At 43.9% G+C, this 15,563-nt stretch overlaps 2 pseudogenes; one reads left to right on the plus strand and one right to left on the minus strand.

The window, feature by feature from the left end:
- LOC123455574 overlaps positions 1–367 on the plus strand; it is a 28,808-nt pseudogene extending 28,441 nt beyond the window's left edge.
- Positions 368–1,662: 1,295 nt separating this feature from the next.
- Positions 1,663–15,563, minus strand: part of LOC123455578 — a 34,298-nt pseudogene continuing 20,397 nt past the window's right edge.

The raw sequence follows: 15,563 nt of genomic DNA on the forward strand, positions 1-15,563 counted from the left end.
TACACTGCTTTTAAAAGGGATTTGGAGCCCACGTGTGGTGGTGCACACATTTAATCCCAGCACTTGAGAAACAGAGGCAGGAGAACCACTGAAAGTTCAATGCCAGCCTGGGCTACAGAGTGATTCCAGGTCAACCTCGACTAGAGAGAGACCCTACCTCAATAAAAACGTGACTTGAGTATTTCTAGAAGCATTCGTGATGTCAGCCTTCTTAATGCTCCACTTGTTACCCTTCTCTTTTAGGGTCAAAAGGCACGACTGGTTGCCTAGAGATGGTCGACGCTTTTGAAGAATGACATAAAAGTTGGGGAATTGGCTACATTTTTGAGAAACTATATCTACTTACAGAAAAGTGAAAATATCAAAATATTTGCGAGCAATTAAAATTCTGTTAAAGTTTGAAAATGCAATAAATGCATTTTTAATTTTTCCTCATGCACCATATAAAACTTTGTTCAAAATGTAACTTTTTAGATGAAATCACACACTAAACTGTTAAAGTAATCCTCTAAAGAGGAATGTATGATTAGGGGCAAAACATTAAATTCCTGTGTGTCTTCTACCCAGATGGGGAGAATTTTTATATAATTGTATATTTCTTCTGTAATTAAAGAAAGGAAAAAGGCAATGCTTATAACTTAAAATATAAAAATATCACCATGAAATTTAGAAACATTCAAGAACTATATTTTAATGGGATTTGAGAACAAAACTTATTAAAGATTAGCTTTTACTGTAAACTAATAAACTAATAAAAAAAACTAACATGACAAGAAAATGAAAAACATTCCTTCATAATTTAACAGGATTTTTGTGTCCAGATATTTTCTTTTCTGGTGTGCTGGCCTTGGAGAGGGCATGGCCTCCTGTGTGTCTGGGGGTTCCTTGGCCATGCCTCAGAGCAAAGACCCCTCTCCCGAAGGCTTCAGCCTGTGCCTGGCAGAGCCCGAAAACCCTGCAGACATCTTGACCAGTTCTCACATGTTCCCCACAGGGCGTGGGGCTACTTCCTCAGGCTGGCAACAGCAGCAACATAACTTTCTTAACTGTTTTCCAATACTTCTCAGGATTCCTCCCTAGCTTCTGTGCTGTTGGCTGTGTGGGGAGGAGATGGTTTCTCCCTGGGGGGACTGGGGTGGGGGATCCCCAGGGCATGAACATCTCTCAAGATCCTCTATGGAGGACTCCTCGCTCTCCTCGGGAATAGGACTGAGGCGGGCAACAGGTCTGCTCTGGACTCGGCGCCGCACCATCTTTCGTTTCTTCTTTGCCATTTGGTCTTCAGTTCCAGGCATGGCCAAGGTGGAAAGGTCTGAAAAGGTGTGGCTCCTTCTCAGTGATGACAGGGATGAAGAAACATCCGATGGGCCGATGGCGGGAAGGTCTGGCTCCGCCTGACATCCCTCATCCCCACTGTCACCAAAGGGCCCAGGGCGCTTTGTGATGGTGACACATGGTGTCTGTCCAAAGGGACCTAGTTGTAACTGCCATCCAACACTCACCACCACGTTTTCTGGTCTTACACCATGGCGGGCTACGTCTGGCCATTGGTGGTAGTGAATAGGCCACAGTGCCTGGGCCTCCCTCGCCCTGCCTAGTTGTGTCTTAATTGTCCCATGAAATCCGGCTATGGCATGTTCCGTGACAGTGCCTACAGGCTCGGAGCTCTGGAGCATACGGAACATCTGAGTGATGTGCTGGTGGTGCAGTGTTCTTATCACGACAGTGTCACGAACGACCCAGGTGTGGGTGATGTGAACCACCTGGGAGATCCTCAGGCACTCCAGCTCGTTCCTGTGGTGCTGCCGAACAACCTCTCTCTTGGAAAACGTCCCTTGTCCCAGGGTCTTCACGATGTCCTGCAGCAGTGCGAGCTCCCTGCCACACGGGCTGCTGCGCCCGCACAGTTGCTCCCTCTCCTCCTCCATCTGGACAGTGCGTGTGGGAAGACAAGAAGAAGATTAAACAAAAACACAAATGAGCTAGAAATTCCTGTATCAATAATCACAGGTATCTCTGTCAAACACAGTGGGTGCACCTCATGCTTCCTGGAATGCAACAGAATTGACAACCCTTACCAAACTCAACAAGAGAACACAGTAACATTAGACACAACGGGCAGGATAGCTAACAGACACCAGCAGAACTCAGAGCTCCATGGGAATCATTTTGAAAAACAAAACAAAACATTGCAATTAATTATAAAATCAGGAAGAAAAAAAATCCATTTACCACAATACTATTAACAATTGATTCACCAAGAAACATTGGAATAGTAGTGAAAAACATCTCCCAGCAAAGAACTGGTGAGCACCACATAAGAGTGCAACATGAATTCTAGCCGACCTTTACCGAGGAAGGAAGGTGAGTGCTCCATGAAGTATTCCATCATGAGGCAGAAAGAGAGGGGACACTTCCACACCCCTTCTACAAGCGCAGTATCACCCTGATGCCAGCATGGTGTCACAAACAGGGAAAACAAGTGGCTAAATTCCCTGATGCATACAGGTGAGTGTCACACACTCACACCAGGGTGAACAAAAGCCACAATCCATGAACTAATAGGTTCCCACAGAAAGTCAAAAGACCACAACAACATATAGATTATATGAACAAGACAGCATATGATCAGACCTGAAGCAAGGATCACATACTCCGCCATGAAGTGTGAACTCTGTCATTTTTAGGAACACAGATGAGTCCAGACATCATGTTACATGTGACAAGCTTTCCTCACGCAGACAGACATGGCAAGTTTCACCCCATGATGTGGGAGGGCTGGGGAGGCAACTGAAAGGAAAAGCGGAGGATTCGGCTGTGGAGGGTCGGGGCAGGGAAGAGCGCAATGAGCATCAGCAGAGCACATGGGCAGCAAGAGTCCGCGTGGAATCTGCCTTGAGTAAGGTCATCGTGCTCACAAGTAAAAGGACAAAAAACAAAACGACGGAAGAAGTGAACAGAAAGTGAAGAGCTTAAAAACTGAAAAATGTGAATCATTAAGAAAATAAAAAAGATCAGCACAAAACAATCCCCAAAGCAAAAAGAACAAATAAAAGGGAAATCAAAACTCCAAACCCAACCTGAACCCTCAAGTCAGCAAGCAGAGGCCTCTGTGCCCAGATCAGCTGCCCACACAGGGCATCTCCCCCTCCTCGTCCTACGTTTGCCCCTCCAGCCCTGTGCTTCCTGAGGACAACGCTTTGTATTTCATTTTATTGTGTGTGTGTGTGTGTGTGTGTGTGTGTGTGCATGTGTACACCAGACACACTTGCCATGGCAAAAAATCCCAGATACTGGGCCTAGCACACTTTGTACAGAAGTGCCTTCAACCACTAGACTGAGCCATCTCTACAGCCTCTGGACAAGGGTTCTGAAATTCTCATCATGGCCCTTTATGAGGTTACAGGAAGACATGGACCAACCATGGTTGGGTAAAGCCATGGTGCTTTTTCCCCTTTTTGTCCCCCACAAGGACTATACTACTTCCTTTTCTTTTCCTTGTGACAAACTACTTGACAAGATCTTGTAAGGGATAAAGGGTTTATTTAGGCAGCAGTCTTGAGGGGATAGAGGACGTATAGTGGTGGGCAGCTCGCAGGCAGAGTAGTGGGGAGAGGGGAAGCAGGTTATCCCATACTGACTGAGCCTGATCCCCCATCTTGACCCCCTTCCTCCACCTAGGACTCCCTTGCCAATGGTAGCACAACTTTCCTGAACAGCGCCACCTGCTGGGCAAGAAGTGTTTAAACCCATAAGTCACTGGGGGACATTTCAAATCCAAACAAGGATCTTTCCCACTTTCACAACAAAGTCATAGTAATGACGGTGACCGGAGTATCAGGAAGCTTAATCCTTCTCCACTGGACTATAGACACGGATATAAACCAGTTAGAAAGGGAAGGAATGGGATACTGAGTGACATTTTCCACTTGTACACTAACACTCTATCTACTACTGCTTGCCTTGTTCAGGCCTCCTCATCTTCACAGTATGCGCATTCAATCCAGGTTTCTTTAAACTCAGATGGGTGGTGCTGAGGGAATGGTAGCCCCTCACTGACTTTGTGGTGTGGTAACAAGATGCTGTTACCAAGACAATCCAGGGCACCAGGATGCCAGCTTCATTAGTACTCCTCAATAATCAGAAAACCACTCACGATCCCAAAAGACAGTGAGGTTGGTATATTCAAAATGAACAAGGAAAACAAGGATCCCAGAAAGGATCTTTCAGTCCACTGGGCAGGACAATTCAGTCAGGAAATGTTTTAAGACACTGTAGGAAAGAAAACAGGGCCCATCTCAACACAAAGGTCACCCTGTCCAGTGCCCATCCTCTCGTGCCATCCATACGGCTTTCCTGCACAAGGGAACCTTACTCGCTATGCTTACTGTCACGCATGGGACGGGCCTGATGTTACTATGTAACATCTTTGACTGTCTAATAAAACACACTGTGTTCTTCACGGTTCATCCAGCCAAGTACACCAGGATGGGGTCTAAGAGAGAAGAGAAAAAACTGGAACACGCTCTCTACCACAGAAAGGACGGCCAGGGAAGAGATGAAGAAAGAACAGACTGGAGAACTGGAGCTACTGGAGAACGTGTGCGGTCGTGTTATGGAAGAAGGAACTGCTTTGAAGGTGGAAGAGGAAAGAGAGGAGGGAAAAAAGTACAGGTGGCCATGACCTGCCCTCTTGACATGCTATGGAAGAGTCAGAGTGACTCTTGACTTTGGACAGTTAGTACAGTAACCACTTTTAAATGGGAAGAAGGAATAAGTCAAAGTAAAAAAAAAAAAAAAATGACAAGGAAATAATGAAGAAAATGGGGAGAGACTTAATTAGGAAAAATCAACAGAACGAAACCTTAAACTGAAATGATCAAGTAATAAATAGCTCAGGGAGGAAAAAAAAAATACACCAAACAACAAAAGGAACTCACCAGAGTGGGAAAGAAACTTACCATGTCAATCCAGCAGGTCACAGACAGGCAACGCTGTCTCTGACTCTCAATTCTACCTCCTCTCCAACCTCCAAGTCCAGGTGCGCTCCTACCACCGACTCCTCCTCTGCACTGAAGGACACAGTTCAGTTTGGTCAGGGGTTTCTATAGGCCTGGTGTCCATCCCTCACAATGGCTCCCTGTGATGTCAGAGCACAAGTGGGCCAATCACAGCCAGGCATGCCCCAGGCTGGTTTTCTTTCCCATTTTTTGGTCCCAAGGACCCTTTTCATTTCTTTTCCCATCACGGTGACCAGATGTCCAAATTAAACAAGTCATGGAATCTGTGCTCTGTTACAGTTTGTGGGGACCAAGTAGGGTCTTGGTCTCTAGTCTGTACTTTGTTCCACCATAGGCATTGTGGCATTGACTGTTTCCACCTATGCACCGGCTAGGAGGAGTTTGATAGCCCACCAGTATTAGTGAGTGGTGGCTTGCCAACAAAGTTATTTATTTGAGAGTGATAGAGATACAGAAAGGAGATATAGTTAGTTTGGTGCACCAGGGCCTTCTGACACTGCAAACAAACTTCAGATACATGCAACACTTTGTGCATCCCACATCTAGCTTTATGTGGGTACTAGGTAATGAAGCCCAAATGTCAAACTTTGCAACCAAGACCCTTTAGCCACTAAGCTATCACTCCAGCCCATTATTCTGGAACTATACTGAGGCCAAAACAATTTAAGGCAAGAAAATGACAAGCATATCCCACCCTGACTTAAGAGGCTTTTTGTGTGTTTTTTACTTTACTACATTAACATGTGGATTAAAAAAAAAAGAAGAAGGGCTGGAGAGATGGCTTAGCGGTTAAGTGCTTGCCTGTGAAGCCTAAGGACCCCGGTTCGAGGCTCGGTTCCCCAGGTCCCACGTTAGCCAGATGCACAAGGGGGCACACACGTCTGGAGTTCGTTTGCAGTGGCTGGAAGCCCTGGCACGCCCATTCTCTCTCTTTCCCTCTATCTGTCTTTCTCTCTGTGTCTCTCGCTCTCAAATAAATAAATAAATAATGGACAAAAAATATTTAAAAAAAAAAGAAGAACATTCACAATTAATGTTTGTCATTCCCTGGGATGTACATGTTCTACAATTTTATAAGACAAATTCATCCCCGGACACTACTCAGTGAAAAATACTACAGGGATGCTAACTGACAGTTGCAAAGATGACATCATTCTATGGAAAAGCAGTGTTACAGAGCATGCCAATGACTATACCCCCATTTACTAGCAGAACCTCACACTTTATCTTCTTTAATTGATTTTCTTTTTTTAGTGGTTTCTTTGATACAGGGTCTTATACTTTAACCCAGACTTGCCTTTTGGTTTCAGTATTGAGGCAGTCCTTTTGCTACAGCCTTCCAGATACTGAGAGTACACTCATGAGTCCCCGTACCTGGATGAATGGCATTGTAGTCAGGTCACATTGCTGACAGAAATCACCAGACCAAGAGCAGCTTTGAGGGAAGAAAGGGGTTTATATTGGCTTACAGGTTGGAGGGGATGCTCCAGGATAGCAGTGGAAAATGATAGCATGAGCAAAGGGTGGCCATCACCCCCTGGCCAAAATAAGGTGGACAACAGAAGCAGGAGAATGTGCCGAACACTGGCATGGGAAAACAGACTATAGCACCCATAAGCCTTCCCCAAAAAATACACTGCCTCCAGGAGGCTTTAATTTCCAGATGAACTCAGCTGGGGAAACCAGCCTTCAGAATACCTAAACTTATGGGGACACCAGAACAAATCACCACACATGGTTATGTATGCATGTCTGCATGCATGTATTTATGTATGTGATGACAGAGAGAATGAGAATGGGAATGAGCATACTAGGGCCTCCTGGCATTGTACATAAAATCCAGAGGCATCTGCCACTTTGTGTATCCCACGTTACATGGACACTGGGAATTAAACACAATGTTTGTCATTCCCTAGGATGTACGTGCTCTACAAGCTTACAGGACTTCTCTCTACTCATCACAGTATTAGGTGAATTTTCACAAAACACCTTCTTTGTTCTGTATCCCTTGGTGGTGGGGGAGCAGAGGGCTAGAAACACAAGGAATTTACCTCGAATTGCCTTCTAACTTTATCTGTGATATGTTCAAATGGCGCTGCTCTCTCCATTGCTTGGTTTTATTCCAAAGCGCTTTCCTTTTGTGAAGTATCATCTCATAAATCTTCTAAAGTACCTGTAATAATTCCCTGTGTTATCGCTTAAAAAAGGGCCTTTCACTCAGAGTTTACAATCTTTCCTATATGTTACCCATCTAAGCATTTTTTACAATCTAATGGTGATTTCACCAGTTATCAAGAGCAGTGTGTTTCCATTTCATTGAAGCACAATGGAGAAATGTATATGTCTGAACCAGTGCAAAAAAAAAAAAAAAAAAATCTGTCAACATCAAGCTCTCAAAATCTTTTTGAAATAGTATGTCACCTCTTTAACTTCCCTAAGCCTGTTTGTCTCTCTAAGCATATAAGAAATGCAGCACATTAGGCATACCATGAAGGGTTACTGATTAGGAAAGTCTGTGTACTACTTAGTACTGCATCCACTCAGCCATTAAAGGTGCTTGCTTGCAAAGCCTGACAAGACAGGGTTCAATTCTCCAGTGCCCACATGAAGCTGGATACACAGGGACCACATGGGTCTGGAGTTCATTTGCAGTGGCAGGAGTCCCTGGAGCACCCATTCATATTCTCATTCACTCTCTCTTCCTTCTAATAAGTAATGTTAAAAACTTTAAATCAAAAACACAGAAAGGGGGATGGTGAGATGGCTTAGCTGTTAAGACGTTTGCCTGCAAAGCCAAAGGATCCTGGATCAACTCTTCAGAACCCATGTAAGCCAGCTGCACAAGGGGGTGTATGCATCTGGAGTTCACTTGCAGTGACTGGAGGCCCTGGCATATGCATTCTATCTATCTCTCTGCCTCTTTCTCTCAAATAAAAACTTTATTAGGAGAGCTTACAGGTATCGTCTGAGTCCCTGGCGTGTGTCAACCCTCCCTGCACTGCCCTGCTCGGCTTTTCCTTGTCGACCTGCCCTCTCACTGGACAGCGTCTGCATGTCCATGGCCTGCACACATGAAGTCAGACAACATCAAAACACAGGTCCACTTATGTAGGCTAGCGAATTAGGTGCCCAGCAGAAAGCTGGCAAGACTGTGGGTATGGGGCTGGTAAGCACAACTTCCTGGACAACATGCTACTAATGTAACCCACAATGATAATGGATCCGATAAAACCTGATGAAAATGAAGCCAACTCTAGGAGGAATGAGGCTTCTTCTTTTTTTATATATATATGAATATGTCTAAAGTGTTTAATTAATTCCTACTGTAATGAAGAGGCTTCTTTCTTTTATATGAATTTTTCTGAGGTGTATTTAATTCCTACTGCAATGAGCCCAGGCTGCTAGACATGTCACTCCCATCCTAAAGAAGAGAGTACAGTGACAATGACCCTCAGAGGGCCACAAGCCTTAAGCATGAAATTCCAGAATTGTGTCCACAGCAGAACAAGCCCTTGCTATCAACCATCTGAATGGATGTACGTGGATATGATGGGATGGAGGCCCTGAAAAACCTGCCCTGCATCGTGAGTCGGGGGAAGTTCAGTACATGCAGGGAAAGCTTTCAACCTCACAGCTGCAAACCACAAAAACCAGGAGGCTTCCAGAACACTTCCTATCAACATCATTTGAACTCTTTGTGGTAGTTTGATTCAGGTGGCCCCCATATTCTTAGGTGTTCTGAATGCTAGGTTCCCAGCTGATGGAGATTTGGGAATTAACACCTCCTGGAGGCAGTGTATTATTGGGGGCAGCTTATGGCTATTATAGTCAGTATTCCTTGGCCAGTGTTTGGCACACTCTCCTAATGCTATGGTCCACCTTATGTTGGCCAGGAAGTTATTTCCACTCTGCTCAGGCCATCGTTTTCAACCCCTGCCTTCGTGGAGCTTCCCCCTCGAATCTGTAAACCAAAATTAACCTTATTTTCCCCACAAGCTGCTCTTGGTCGGGTGATTTCTGCCAGCAATGTGAACCTTACTGGAACAGTAAAATTAGCACCAGAGGAGTGGGACTGATGCTAGACATCTGACTGTGTGGCTTTGGCCTCTTGGAGGTGACTTTCAAAGGAATGTAGAAAGATTTGAAACCTTAGCCTAAGAGACACCTTGCAGTACTCTCAGTACAGCCTGATGGACTATTCTGGTCAGAGGTCAAAGACCTGAATGTAGTAATAACTATGGACTGTGAGGTTTGGCTTATGAAGGTGAGGAAGTTCTCTGCTTTGACTGAGCTACAAGCAGTTTGTGAGAGAGGCTTGCTGTTATGCACCTGTTCTGGTAATTTGTGCAGGGTTGCACTGTGCAGAAATGGACTGATGTGAGCAGAGGAATATGGCACAGAAGTGAAATCTCTGGGCTGATACTACTGCCTGTTCAGCTGGAATTACAGGAGAGATTGCAACCTTTGAGATTGGGCCAGATGACCTTCTCGGGCAACAGGAAGAATGTAGATTCTTTTGAAGGGGCCTGAGTGCCTAGGGAGTGTCCTGTTCTTCACAGTCTGCATTATTCCCCCCTGTATTAACAAACTGGTACCCTACTGGAGTAGAAGAAATGTAAAAAAGAGAGGGTCATTGACTATGCAACGTAGTCTTGTGTTTTGGAAATGGCCATGGGCAGTGTGAAGCATGTTTGCTGGATGCCTGCATGGAGACCCAATAGACATGCCAGGACCATGACATGGGTGCTAAGGAAACCTGCTGGCCTCAAATGAAGTTTTCCAGTAGCCTAGCTGGAGGGGAGGAATTGGAAATCCAGAGACTTGTTGCTGGTTAGAATTATTGGACTTGGAGATTTGTCACCAGTTAGAGGTATTAGACCTGGAGTGTGAGAGTTTGATGGCCCTCCTGTGCTTGTCCATTCCAACCTTTACAATTGATCACATGCCCACTGCCTCTGTTTCTTAAATGCTCGTATTACAGTTGTGTACCACCATGTTTCTTCTGCAGGCCTTGGAATCTCTGTTCTCAAAAAAGCACTTTTCTATCCCATTCATCTGGAGGTTTACCTATGTACACACATATCCCTGTGAAGTCATTCTAATTACTGTCTTAGTAACTCAGGAACACCTTAGCAGGAGGCCAAAGGCCCTCTGACCTCCTATAGAACTTCAGTCATGTGAGCTCAGGCTGCTTAGAACTTTTCCACTGATGACAACCACCCAACACAAACATCACAGACACCAAGTTTCTGTAGAGCACCGTGCACTGGGACTCGACTAATCAGAAGCAACTGAGCAGTTATTTTTTATTGTGTGGTGCTGGGTGTTGAAGCCAGGGCCTGTATGAAGCTAACATCAGCACTTGCTTCTGAGTCAGGCCATCACTGTGTAGCACATGCTTCCTACCTCAGCTTCCTCAGCGCCTTCATGCCCAGCTCAACTTTCACTTCTTGACTAATCCAATGTTCTCATTTGTTTTTCTCAATTTTTACTCTAACTGTAAATGCAGAGAACTATGAATTTCTGCCCTTGGTTTTTTTTTTTTTCTTTTTGTTTATTCATTTTAAAACATCAGACAGAGAGACAGAGAGAGGGGGAGAGAATGGGCGCGCCAGGTGCTCTAGCTACTGCAAACGAATTCCAGACATGTATGCCCCCTTGTGCATCTGGCTAAAGTGGGTCCTGGCGAATCGAGCCTCAAACCAGGGTCATTAGGCTTCACAGGCAAGCGCTTAACTGCTAAGCAATCTCTCCAGCCCTTTCTGCACTTCTGGCCTGTTACTGCTTTTGATGCTTTTGTAGTAGTCCCATTCCTGCCTTCTGCAGTATGAACCTTCCACTCTATTTCATGGAAGCAAAAGAACCAAGATTGTTATAGCAGAATAAAAAGTATACATGGACTGAGAAAGACCTTACCCTAACTTCTGTAAATAATATTGTACAACCTTAGTACACAGACTTCATGCAATGAGCCCTAGCGGTTCAGCCTCTCACCATTTGTGCTCTGAGAACCTAAATATGCTGTGGCACATAGCTCCTAGCTGGGACGCTGAGGCAGAAGGATTGAGAGTTCAAGGCCAGCATTGGCTACAGTCAGATCCTACTTCAAAAACCATATAAATCCATACACATATACACGTACATACATATATACATATATGTATATATGTATGTACGTGTATATGTGTATGTGTGTGTGTGTGTGTGTGTGTGTATATATATATGTAAAATTCCGAGAATACAAGAAAAGTATCCCATAATTTCAATTCCAGAAAACTTATTTGAGAGAGAGAAAGAGAGGATGAGGCAGACAGAATGAGAATTGGTGTGCGAGGGCCTCTAGCCACTGACAACGAACTCCAAATGCATGTGCCCCCTTGTGCATCTAGGTTATGTGGGTCTTGGGGAATCGATCTGGGGTCCTTAGGCTTCGCAGGCAACTACTTTCACTGCTAAGTCATTTCCAAATCCCAAGTTATCGTTTTCAGTCAACACACTCCAAGGGTGATCACAGTATGCGTCCATCTCTTAGAGGAGGCAAAGAAGAGGAACCAAAAAGGACACAGAAAAGAGTGATGAAGACTGAGTCAGCCCAAGGAAATGAGAATCCTCCTGGGAAGGAAGAAACATAGTGGAAGGGAAGTAATATCATACCGAGTTCAAATGTTCACACCTCAGGAAATATGAGCATGCCTACAAAAACACCAAATGAAGACATTCAAGTCAAAAAAATTGTAGGTTACATAAACATCCTTTTTTTTTTTCTGGGTTTGTTTATTTGTGTTGTTTTTCTATGTAGGGTTTTGCTCCAGTCTAGGCTTCCCTGGAATTCACTATGTAGTCTCAAGGGTGGCCTCGAACTCTTACCAATCCTCCTACCTCTGCCTCCCGAGTGCCGGGATTAAAGATGTGCGCCACCAGGCCCGGCTAACATCCATTTATGAACAGTACAGTAAGTGCCAGTTAGTACTCTCAAAGTTGTGATAGGAAGTTAAGGTTCCATGGTGTTGTTTAACATTGCCCATTCACGTACTACAGCTGAAGGAGTCTCCATTAAAATGCTCAAATTATAATATACATTCCTGAGCAAATCATAATAAAGAAAAAACCTCCCATATCAAATAATGAAAGAACAGAAAGCCTTGTACACAGAAAGTTCTATCTAGAAGAGACACAATAGGGGACAGTATGTTTATTTAGGATTAAACAGTAATCTCCCCTGGGAAAATTTAAAATTAAATGTTTGCATCATTGTGTAAAACATAATCTATTGCAGAAAACAATGCTTATGTGTGCAGGCGCACACACATCAAAGGTCCCCTATGGCAGAGGGGGGAGAGTCAGTTTCCCAGGGAGAATGTACCTAAGGCTGTCCTTACCACAGACTCAAGTGTGAAGGAAGGAAGCTGCTTCTACGGCGTTCAGTGAGAGCCGCACAGGCGCAGTAATCAGAACACGTTCTTCCCCTACCTCCTAAAGGGACATCTTGGAGCAGAGTCTTATTCTTCCTCCACTCAGAGACAACATCCGGGAGAGCATTAAAATGAAAATCCATACGCTTGTCAATACTGGGATCAGTCATTCTTCCACATTCCTGAATTAAGTCACATCTTTCTCCCAACTTATGCATGCGGAAGCCAAGCTTCAAAATAAAAGAACAATGTGAAAGTTTCCTCTGGAAAAATATTTACAGGTTCTAAACTGAAACTACACAGAGCTCTCATGGAGAAAGGGCATAAAAACTCACAAGGTAGTGGGGAACGACAGCAGGTGGGCAATGGGGAAGAGTGTAACACCCCAAGTTTCTGGGGACATACAGGCGGTAGCAACAACTTCTAGGCCATTCACTCCCCCACTGTGTTTCAGATGCTATGGACTACCTATCCTGGTCAAACATTCATTCTGTCTCTGCTGCACACTCGGGTTAATGAACACATACTCATAGAAGCTGAAATTGAGTATAAATAAATGTTTAAGAAAAATACCAAAAAACCCATCACCCTTGAACAATACCAGGTTGGCAGATAATAGACCCAGTTGACTTACAGATAAGTAACATGCACTTTATTAAATATGCCCCAAATATCATATGCAACATATATTTGAGACATACTTCCACTAAAAGTACTGTTCACTTGAAAGCCAAATTTAACACTAGAAGAACTGTTTATCTGAAAGCCAAATTTAAGTATCCTACTTTTTATCTTATCTGGTGCATCTGCACACACAAGACTATGGCCTAAGTCACGTGCAAATACTTGGCAAATAGAGCTGGGGGAGGATTTAAATGCCTTCTCAGAAAGGCACAAGTGTAACTCTTCTCATTTACTATAAATTTCCCACTTTGGAAGTACATTAACACTTTCTTTCCCCCCACTGCTGGGGGTGGAACTCTGGGCCTCACACAGGATAGCTAAGTGCTGAGGCACACGCTTGGCTCCATAATGATAGCATATGAAGACAAATCTTAGAAGACTCACTTGTTCACACATCAGCACTACTGGGCTATTAATACATCCATTGACAATCTGAAGTCCTCTTCCCACCGTGACACCTTTAAAAGATTTGTCATCCCATACTCGGCCTCCAGTTCTGTCTTTGGCTTCCAGTACAGTCACCTAAAAAGACAATCAGTTCATCTAATCAAAACAGTCACTCAAGATGCGAAACAGTGATAACAACCTTCATGTCTAGCTAATTTATGGTAATTCTAGAGAAACAGCTTTAACTAAATGTGAAGAGAAGACAAAGTGCACATTCACACCACTTCAGAGTCTACGAGGAATCACCAGGCAGTCAGCAGACGCAGAACCTCTCCAGTCAGATAAAGTGCCGAGCATAAGCCCAGCACAGTGGCCCATGCCTGTAATTCCAGCACTCAGAGGCTCAGGCAGGAGGATTGCTACAAGTCTGTGATCAGCCTGGCCTACAGGCTGAATTCTAGGCCAGCCAAAGCAACTGAGTGGGATCCTGTCACTAAACACAAAAAGATATGATGAATGAGCACAGAAATGTTCTTTGTAAACCTGTGCTAACAGTATTACCCTGCCACAAAACACACACATTTAATGAACAAGTATAGGGAAATTTTGAAAACTTTTACTAAATAGTTTTCTCCTGAGCATTCATCTCAGACCTAAAATCTTCAATTTCTCTGATTTCTACTTAATAGTCAACCACTCATTCTTATTTCTTCTTAGCATAAGATGAAAGTTAAGCATTAAGTAGACTCCTTGGGCTTTCAACATTAATAACATCTTTAGGTTTCCCAAGTAAAATAAGCACAAACAAGAGAACATCTAAGGCTGCAGTAGTAAAAACACTGTCTAGTTAGGATCATGCAGCAACCATTTCCTAACACAAGCACATTGCCTACAGATCCAGCTCCAACTTTTCTATGTGCAGCAGGGTGAAGTGTAATTCATAACCTCCTCAGCTAAATCAGGAGGAAAAGGACTTTAGGCAATACTGAAACTGTACCGAAAACCTGAACATGTCCCTGGGCCCTCCCTGGAAAGCTGACTATGCAGAGCAGCCCTTCTTCGACCCAGAGATAGATCCATTGAATCCTACCAAATGTACTGACTTGTGGCTTCCCTGAAAACAAAGTCCTGGCAAAGCTTTTCCACAGAAGAAATGTATCAGAGACCCAGAAAATTGGAGACAGCTAGGGGATGCTGCATGGGAAGTGAATTAATGGAAACAAGATATTGGATCACATGACGGGAGAGGGGCTGAAGCCACAGTCAGGGAACTAGTTAACAGCTGGATTGGTGTCCTGGAGGGGCAACAAGCTGCTTTACACACCCACAGAAGTAAGAGAATTCCACCTCAGGCAGCAAAGTCACTCACTGCATCTTGCTTCCAAAAGCAAACATTTTTGTTTTCCTGAATAAAAGTCAAAGGGGTCTTTGGTTTGCACAAGGAAATCTCAGAACCCAGGGCTGAATGGTTGCTTAGCATAGCTGAGCGTTCCTCCCCCAGAACCCAAAACAAAGAACAAGCTAACATGTTCAGAACTTTTACCAAAAGTTTTCATTTTTTCTCACACAGTCCCACTACCTCTACTAGATTAATGAAGTCTAGAACTTCCACTTTAACTCAAGTTTAGAATTTCTTCCAACTGCCTTCTGTCAGTCTAAAGCTCTCTCCAAAGCTCTATTGTGATTAAATCAATTCCAGATCATGTAACTTTTCTACAACCCAGTATAAAGATGCAATGCATCTAGTATCCTTCACTGAAATTAGGAACTGGTTCCAAAGTCTTAGAAAATTTGGACCAAAGGGCTAGATAACTATCTGTTTCCACCTACATGACCCAAAAGTCTTACCTTAATTCCAAAGTTATGGAGTTACCTAGCAGCTGCTAAACCTGCTGGACCAGCACCAATAATGACGGCTGATTTCTTGAAAAAAAGAAAAGAAACAAAACTCTAGTTGGAGCAATGATGACAATACACTGTTGAAATATTCTGCCAAGCATTAAACTGCCAAGTAACATGAGTTCATCGATTTTCCTTGACATCCTTAGGAAGCTTACTC

Source organism: Jaculus jaculus, chromosome 17, assembly GCF_020740685.1.
Source record: "Jaculus jaculus isolate mJacJac1 chromosome 17, mJacJac1.mat.Y.cur, whole genome shotgun sequence".
NCBI lineage: Eukaryota > Metazoa > Chordata > Mammalia > Rodentia > Dipodidae > Jaculus > Jaculus jaculus.